The sequence below is a fragment of the Manis pentadactyla genome, chromosome 11 (genome assembly GCF_030020395.1).
Source record: "Manis pentadactyla isolate mManPen7 chromosome 11, mManPen7.hap1, whole genome shotgun sequence".
Lineage (NCBI taxonomy): Eukaryota > Metazoa > Chordata > Mammalia > Pholidota > Manidae > Manis > Manis pentadactyla.
Window position 1 is genome coordinate 94,678,658 of NC_080029.1, and position 8,255 is coordinate 94,686,912.

The window sequence follows — 8,255 nt, forward strand, 5'->3', positions numbered from 1 at the left end:
TCTCCACTGTCTAGTGAGCCTTGGCTTTTCTGTTCAGCAAGATCTAGGTCTTAGTCTTCGTGGGGTTGGGAGGGTTGTACTTGGGTGCTCTATCTCAGCCTCAGTTTTGTAACTGCTCCTTATACCTGCTGTTCCTGTATTGTTTTTTAGATTCTCTTTATTTCTTCCTGGCCATCCCCGGAGTACTCTAATATCTGTTACGGTGGATCATTATTTTAAAACTTCCTCACTCCCATTAGCGTGTGGGTTCTCTCTTCTCACTGGACTCTGACTGACGCAGCTGCCAAGGCTGGTATCACGGCGGGACACCAGTGGGGAGCCATCACTGCTCCTGCTGTCTCCTGAGGCAGAGAGGAGGGACGGACATGACCCTGACTGCTCTTGTACTCTCCCCTTCCAGTCTCCCAGCCTCCAGTCTGTACTGGAGGCCCCCACTGACCAAACCCAGCTGGCAGCCAGCTGACACAGGGAGCAGGGAGCACAGGCCTCTGCAACACAGAGCAGAGCAGGGAAAGGGGAAGAATGGGTCTGAGGGCAACCGGGACTAACAAAATCCTGCAGTAGTCACTGACATTAAGGAATTAGTTCTACTAGGTTTATGATGAAATAGAGACAGATCATATTGATCTCTTTAAGTAAATTAGTCTATTTTTCCCCCCTGGAAACACATAATAGAGACTTTTCCAGAATGTCAAAAGGAAAAATGATATTTTGAAATCTTTATCTGGGTTAAAAGACAAACTGAGGCATATTAAAACTTTAAAGTTTATTTGAACAAAAATTGATTTGAATCAGCACCCACTCTAGCAAACAGAAAGAAGTCCTGAGTTGCTGTACAAAGTGAAAGACTTTTATAGGCAAGAGGGAGCAGGAACAAGAAGTTGTACTGGCAAAAAAGTGGGTTGCTTATTGAAGTTACTTTCCTTTAAGGGATGGTTGGGGTCTGTCATGCAGAGTACCTAATTAGTGCTAATCAAGTGAGTCCTGACTGACTGGTTTAAGATTCCGTTTCTGGGAGGGCCGAAAGTGTAATTAAGTCTTGGTTTGGGGTTTGGTGGTGTGAAGCTTAGCATAAGTAACTCCATTTAGGGCTTGATGTCTTGTTTTTAACAGCTGTTAATAAAAATTAATGCTTTTAAATGTGCTTTTTTAATCTAGTAAATTAAATGAGCAGTTTAGAAAAAAATACTTTAAGATGAAGGCACATGGATGCTTAATTTCAAAGACAGCACTTTAATAAAATACGTCAAAAGATGTTGACAAGAAACTTGCCAAAGAGTAAGGGCAATAATTTAAAAATAACGACATCCACTGGAATTTTTAAATTGAAAAAGGAGTTGGAGACTCTGAAACTTTCTGTATTGTAGACCTCATCACATTGCAAAGATACTCAATTTTTATATATCATCTCACCATCTGGTCTGGAAAATCTTTGGAAATTATTCACATTTAGCAACAGAAACACTTCGAAGAGAACATTTTAAGGACTATTTTGGAAAGCTAATGCATACAGTACTTTTAGCAATTCTGAATGAAGCATGATTAATATATCCTAGTTAATTTAAGTAAATCTGAGAAGGAAAGCTGAGCACTAGAATAATGTATGCTGTCTATAGTCATTAAATTCGAACTTTTGGCATCACAGAAACTTTTATTTGTACATAAGAAGTGAGTCGTGATCAAACATAACTGCCAAGCTCTCTGATACTCATTTAAGTCATTTAGTCTTTTATAAAAAGAAAACCACAGTCTCAAAATGGAGTCACTTCTGCTGGGCCAAGTCACCAAACTGGGGATTAATACTTAACTTAGTTGCAGTTCCTACCACCCCTAGAAATCCCTCTAGTCAGGAATTTTCTGGGCAGCACGCATGAGGTGATCTGTCACAGGAGCTCTCTTCATCCACATCCCCGACCAAAAGATGAGGCAGCCTGTGTGATAAAATTCTTTTCTTTTCCTTCTAAGGAAGGGTGACTAAAACTAAAGCTTATTTAAGAAACAAAATTAAGGTTGGTGAGTATCTGTAACTGAGGCACTAGTAAAAGAAATAATATTTATTCTGGCATTTAGAGGCTGCTATTATTTGTCATAGTGCTTTACAGCTTACAGATCCTTTTCATATGTTTTATTGAGTGTTTGACTCTCACAAGAACCATGTCAAGTAATGGGTCTGGTATTACCATCCTCCTGCCTCTTTGCTGATGGAAAAAACCAGAGGCTCAAAGAGGTTAAGTGACTTGTCTAAAATTTTGCAACTGATAGTGTTGATACCTTTTGCTTTGGTTGGGCCAATTTCCTTCCTCCTTTGTTAACAGGACTCTGATTTTCCTTTAAGGGACTACCTCTGTGCTTTTCTGTGGCTCCTAGCAGGCCTGTCAGTAAGGGGCTCAGTCTCTCTGTTACATGTGACCCACACTGGCCCCTCAGGACCCTCTATATCCCCTGGATGCAGAGACTGGTGTACAGGTAGGCCTGTGATTCAAGTAATTTGAGTTTTTTTTTTAAGAGATAGAAATAGATGAATTGTAGGAGTGAGTTGGCTTTACTTGGCAGCTTTAAGGACCATGAAAAATAGCTATTTTCCAGAGAGAGCTGCTGGACTGAAGTCAATACAGAGGGAAGCCAAGGAGAACAAGAGAGAGAGAGAGAGAGAGATATTCCTGATTCAATTTGAGGAAATAGATACAGCTATCTCTGAAGCCAAATCAACTCTTAGATTTTCAAGTTCAGTGAGTCAACAAATTTCTTATTTTGCTTAGGCAGGTTTAAGCTTCTTCATTTGCAACCAAAAAATCCTAATACAGCTAATAAATGCCTTAGCTATGATTGAAACATGTCTTTTGACATCAAATCCTTTGCTATTTCCACTGATGCATACTTCAGAAAGGTGCCCCTACTTAAAAATGTCAAAACTGATTAGGTGCCTTTGTGGAAGACTTCTTTCTCCTCTTTTCATGGATACACACTTTCCTCTACATTCTCTTCAAGTTTTCATTTTTAAAGTTTTACCAAGAGAATGAGAAGACAAGCCACAGACTGGGAGAAGTTATTTGCAAAAAGACTTATATGATGAAGGACTGTTCCCCAAAATATACAAAGAACTCTTAAAACTCAGCAGGAAAACAAACAACCTGATTAAAAAGTGGGCCAAAGATGATGACATCTCACCAAAGAAGATATACAGATGGCAAACAAACATATGAAAAGATGTTCCACATATGTGTCATCAGGAAATACAAATTAAAGCAACCACGAGATACCACTACACAAGTATTAGAAGGACAAAATCCAGAAAAGTGACAATACCAAATGCTTTTGAGGATATTGAGCACCAGAACTTTCATTCATTGCTGGTGAGAATGTAAAATGGCATAGCCACTTTGGAAGACAGATTGGTGGTTTCTTACAAAAATAAACATACTCTGGTATTACCATAGGATTCAGCAGTTTTGCTCATGGATATTTACCCAAAGGAGTTGAAAACTTATGTATACATAAAAACCTGCACTTGGATGTGTGTATCAGCTTTAGTCATAATTGCCAAAACTTGGAAGCAACCAAGAGGTCCTTTAGCAGTGAAACGATAAATGCTGGTACATATAGACAATGGAATATTACTCTATGTCAAAAGGAAATGAGCCATCAAACCACAAAAAGACATGGAAGAATCTTGAATGCATATTACTAAGTGAAAGAAGCCAATCTGAAAAGGAGCCAATTCCTTTGTATTTTCTGATGACACATATGTGGAACATCTTTTCATGTTTGTTTGCCATCTATATATCTTCTTTGGTGAGATGTCTGTATAATTCCAAATATATGACGTTTTGGAAAATCCAAAACTACAGAGTAAAAAGAACTGATTGCCAGGGATTAGGGGAGAGCGAGGGATGAAAAGGCAGAGTAAAGAGGATTTTTAGGGCAGTGAAACTACTCAGTATGATACTATAGTGGTAGATACCTGTCATTATATGTTTGTCCAGTCCCATAGAACACACAACACGAAGAGGGAGCGCTAATTAAATGCTGAGTTTAGGAGATGTGTCAGTATGGGTTCATCAATTATAATATATGTACCACTCTGGTGAGGGATTTTGATAATGGGAGAGACTATGCCTGTGGAAATCTCTGTAACCTCTCAATTTTGCTACGAACCTAAAAATGCTCTAAAAAATAAAGTCTACTAAAAAACTTCCAAAGCCATTGCTTTGACCTCTGCATGTATTTCACAAACTTCTAGGTAGCAAGTTAAAAAAAATATGTTGGTGAACTAATCCATGTAAAAATTTTTTTTTACATAATGCAAGGAAGGAATGATAGAGAGTGTAGCAGAGTTGCATTGGGTGGAAGTATTTTAGCACTTTGCTAACATGAAAGAATATTTCTAATGTAAACACAAGAAAAGAAGAGTGGTTAATATTGCCTGAGAAACCTTTTCGGGTTGGTTAACCATGGGCAAAAACCATGGTAAACTTTTTCTTTAGTATGCCAACTTCTCTGATTTTCTACCTTCAGTTCCTTTCCTTCCTCTATTATTTTGCAAGCACATCAACCTATATGAATGTGTTCAAATTTTCAACACTTTAATCTGCTAGAAGTGTAATGATATGGGCTATAACATCTTTCTCCTGTATAGCTTCCCTTTTCTGATCCCTTTTCTCTGCAGCCCCTGGTCTGTAAATCTTTTTCACTCAGATATTTTTGTGCCCCCCACCCCTGCTTTCTTCTCCTTCTGGACAAGGATGGAGAGAAAGGGAAATGGGAAAGCAAATCCTGTGAGAGAAGTAGGTCAAACTAGGAGTAGATTTTATCAAATTTGAGCACATTCTAAATATAGGACACCCTAATCAATAAAAGGAATAGAAAATATGTGTGTCTTAACAATTTTTTTTTTACTTAAACCTCCTACTTACCCACTCCCTTTCAGTTAGCAAAAATAAACGATATAGCAAATTTAAGGAAAACAGCAAAATTGAAAGGTGGGTAAATGGTTTTGATGTATTTATTGCAGTTTTATATTTGTTGTTCTTCATTTGGATTTCAAGATCCTTGAAATCCAATGAACTTATTTTCCTTTTGCTATGAATACATACAGTGTTTAACTTTCTGGATATCAGTTTTTTGCCAAACTTATTTAGATCCTTCAGTCTGAAGTACATTTTTCCTACTTATGTTTTTTTTCTGTTGGGAAGTTTTACTAGTTTTTCTCTGCATATTACATTTGACCTGTCCTTCAGGGTATGGCTTAAGTTCATTTCCTCTATTAAGTTTCAAAAATTCCCCTAGTTACTTCAGTTGTGCACTACACAAGTGCTTATCTGTGGTTGGCTGAATAGCAGCTCTTCAAAGGTGTCCACTTTCAATTCCCCAGAATCTGTGAATGTTTCCTTACATGTCAAAAGGAACTTTGAAGATGTGGTTAAATTAAGGATCTTGAGATGTGCAGATTATTCTAGTCATGCAGGCGGACTCAGTCCCAAGGGTTCTGAAGAGGGAGGCTGGAGGAACAGAGTAGGATTAAAGGCAATGTGCAATGGTCATAGAGGGGAGAAAATGCAATGTGACTGGAGCCATGAGCCAAGTGGTACAGGCAGCCTCTAGAAGCTGGAAAAGAAAGGAATGGGAATCTTCCTCAGAGCCTCCAAAAGTAACCAATGCTGCTGACACCTTGATTTTAGCCTACTGAGACTGATTTTGGTCTTCTAAACCTCCAGAACTGTAAGGTAATAAATTTGTGTTGTTTTAAGCTACCAAGTTTGGTGGTAATTTGTTGCAGCTCTAATAGGAAACTCATATGACATCATTAGGTCCTCAACAGTCTTCTAGATCTGCTTCACATAATCTAGCACTTTACTGTCATGTTAATTCTACTACATCTATATCTTAGAATTTAAAGTCCTGATGGACAGGAACCAGAATTTTTACCTGTTTTTTTTTTACACCCTATAGTCCTTAGTCCAATCTTAGGGACTCAGCTATTTGAAGTAAATTATAACTTTGGTACATAAAAGAGAATGGGCACTATCAGTGGGGAAATGAAGACATTTTGAAACATATATATAAATGAACAAACTGTGTTTACTTCCCTGGCATCAAGTTCCAGCCTGTTGTTTTTGAGCTCTGTGCCACAAGCAGTGTTTGGGTGTGGAGTGCTGGCTTCATGGTGGCTGGAACACAGAGGATCCTCAGCACTTGATGCATTGAACTGAAATCTGTGGGAGTAAAGAAGGAAAAGGAGAAAGAGAAAAGCAAGATGGATCTAGCAGAAAGTCCTCCTTAGCTGATTCACTTCTGTCACATTAAGTTAAATGCTGAAAAGGAACATTCACCAAAATTTCTAATGTGAATTTTTCCTTAATGCAAAATAGAAGAGGAAAAGATGACAAAAACAGGCAGAGTGTGAGTTTTAATTTCATCCATTACATTCAGATAACCAGTATCTTAAAATCCAAGTAATGTTTAATATTGTGCTGAGATAAAAATGTTACAGACAACCTATAGGACATGATCTGAAGGACCTTAATATCTAGTTGGGAGATAATACTAACAATCAACTAAGGTTCCCAGGCAGTTTATCAAGTGCCATCTTATGTGATTCAGACTTCGGAGATTATAGATATTTAGAATTTGGGGCTGGAGAATCAATACTTCATTCATTTGGCAAATATTGAAAACCTATTATGGTTCTTTGTGAGTAAGTTTCTGTTCGGCGTCTATAATCTAATGGAGGAAGTCAAGGGAAACTGCAAATCTAAAAATGGATTCACTGCTAAGTAGCAGGGGGATGTTGTGTGGTTGAGAAAAAGTTATTACTATAACTTCTGAAAGTTGCAAGGGGAGGTGGGACAGTGAATGATTTTAAATTAAACGTATTATTTAGTCTGACCTTTGAAAGATTTTTAGAACATTGAGAATAGAATTTTCCAGGCTGAGGCATGAGCAAGAGCACTGCAGACATGAAAGGTTATAATTTTAGGAGTATGCTTGGACGGAACAAAGGATGTTTGAAGGGTAGTGCATTATTTTCTTATTGCTATGGTAACAAATCACCACAAACTTAAAACAGTCATTTATTATTTTATAGTGCTGTAGATCAGAAGTCCACACACATCTCAGTGGTATAAAATTAAGGTGCTGAGTTGCATTCTAGAGGCTGTAGGGGTGAATCCATTTCCTTCTCTTTTCCAGCTTCTAGAGGTCACCACAACCCTGGCCGCGATGTTGCCTTCTCTAATCATTCTTCATAGTCACACCTACCTCCTGACTCTTCTCTTCTGCCTCAGTTTTCAAGGCCTTTGTGATTACATTGGGTCACTTAATAATCTAGGATAGTCACTTTTACTGGCAGGTGACTAACAACCTTGATTACCCTTTGTCTTGAAACAGCAGTTACATGTTGTGGGGATTAAGATTGTGGTAAACTGTTTACCACAGGTAAGGAGGAGCTAATCTTGAGAGGAAAGGAGGCCAAAGGACTGAGGGGTGTGAATGCACTTCTAAGAGCAATGGGGAGCAGGGCCAAATTTCTGAGGCTTGACATAAATTCTCGGTTTTTTGGAGACCTTTGGCTGCAGCATGGAAAAACTGTACAGGCAGTTGTGGGGTACAACATTAGTCGAGGTGAGGGGGTATAAGGTAGGGAAGGCATAGGGCTGATCGTTTTATTCCGTTTGAGACTGCTTCTGCACATCTTTAAGTGTTTTAATCAGAGTTCACGATAACATCCCTCAAGATCTCAGCAAGTGCAATTTCCTGTAATTTGGCTTAAGTTTTCAGTAAATGCAACCCAGGACTCAAATCAATCAACGAGACTGGAATCCTGGCAAACCCACAATTAGCAAGACTGAAGTTCAAACACGGCCAAACACTGAATTTTTTAATCCAAATCACAGGGAAACATGCAATCCTTGTTCTTAAGGTGTTTCCTTAACACAGACACAAAATGTCAAAACTGTGCCTGGCCTCAGCGAACAAAGCCGGACTGCTCGCCCACGTTCAACACAAACCTCTTCCCATCTCCGAGGCCCACCGGGAAGCAGCCCCTTCCAGTCACCGCCCTCTTCCTTTTCTCCCCGCGCTCCTGACAATCGTTCGCAAGGACGCGAACCCCGCCCAGCGGCCTGCACAGCCACAGCATCCTCAACCCAACCACGCCAACTCGGCAGCCCCGGAGCCGCAGCTGCGGCAGTGGGATGGCGTGGTAGAAACCGGACGGCGGCGGTGGTGGGCGGATCCGCATCACGTGCCCCGAGCCC

General features: G+C 39.5%; 1 long non-coding RNA gene across 1 annotated transcript; it reads right to left on the reverse strand.

The window, feature by feature from the left end:
* Positions 1–1,213: 1,213 nt before the first annotated feature.
* LOC130679581 (uncharacterized) lies at positions 1,214–8,239 on the reverse strand. The gene is made up of 2 exons (XR_008992598.1): positions 8,030–8,239; positions 1,214–6,212 (listed from the first exon to the last, which is right to left on the reverse strand). It is a non-coding gene; the product is annotated as an uncharacterized LOC130679581 (long non-coding RNA).
* Between the last annotated feature and the right edge of the window lie 16 nt (positions 8,240–8,255).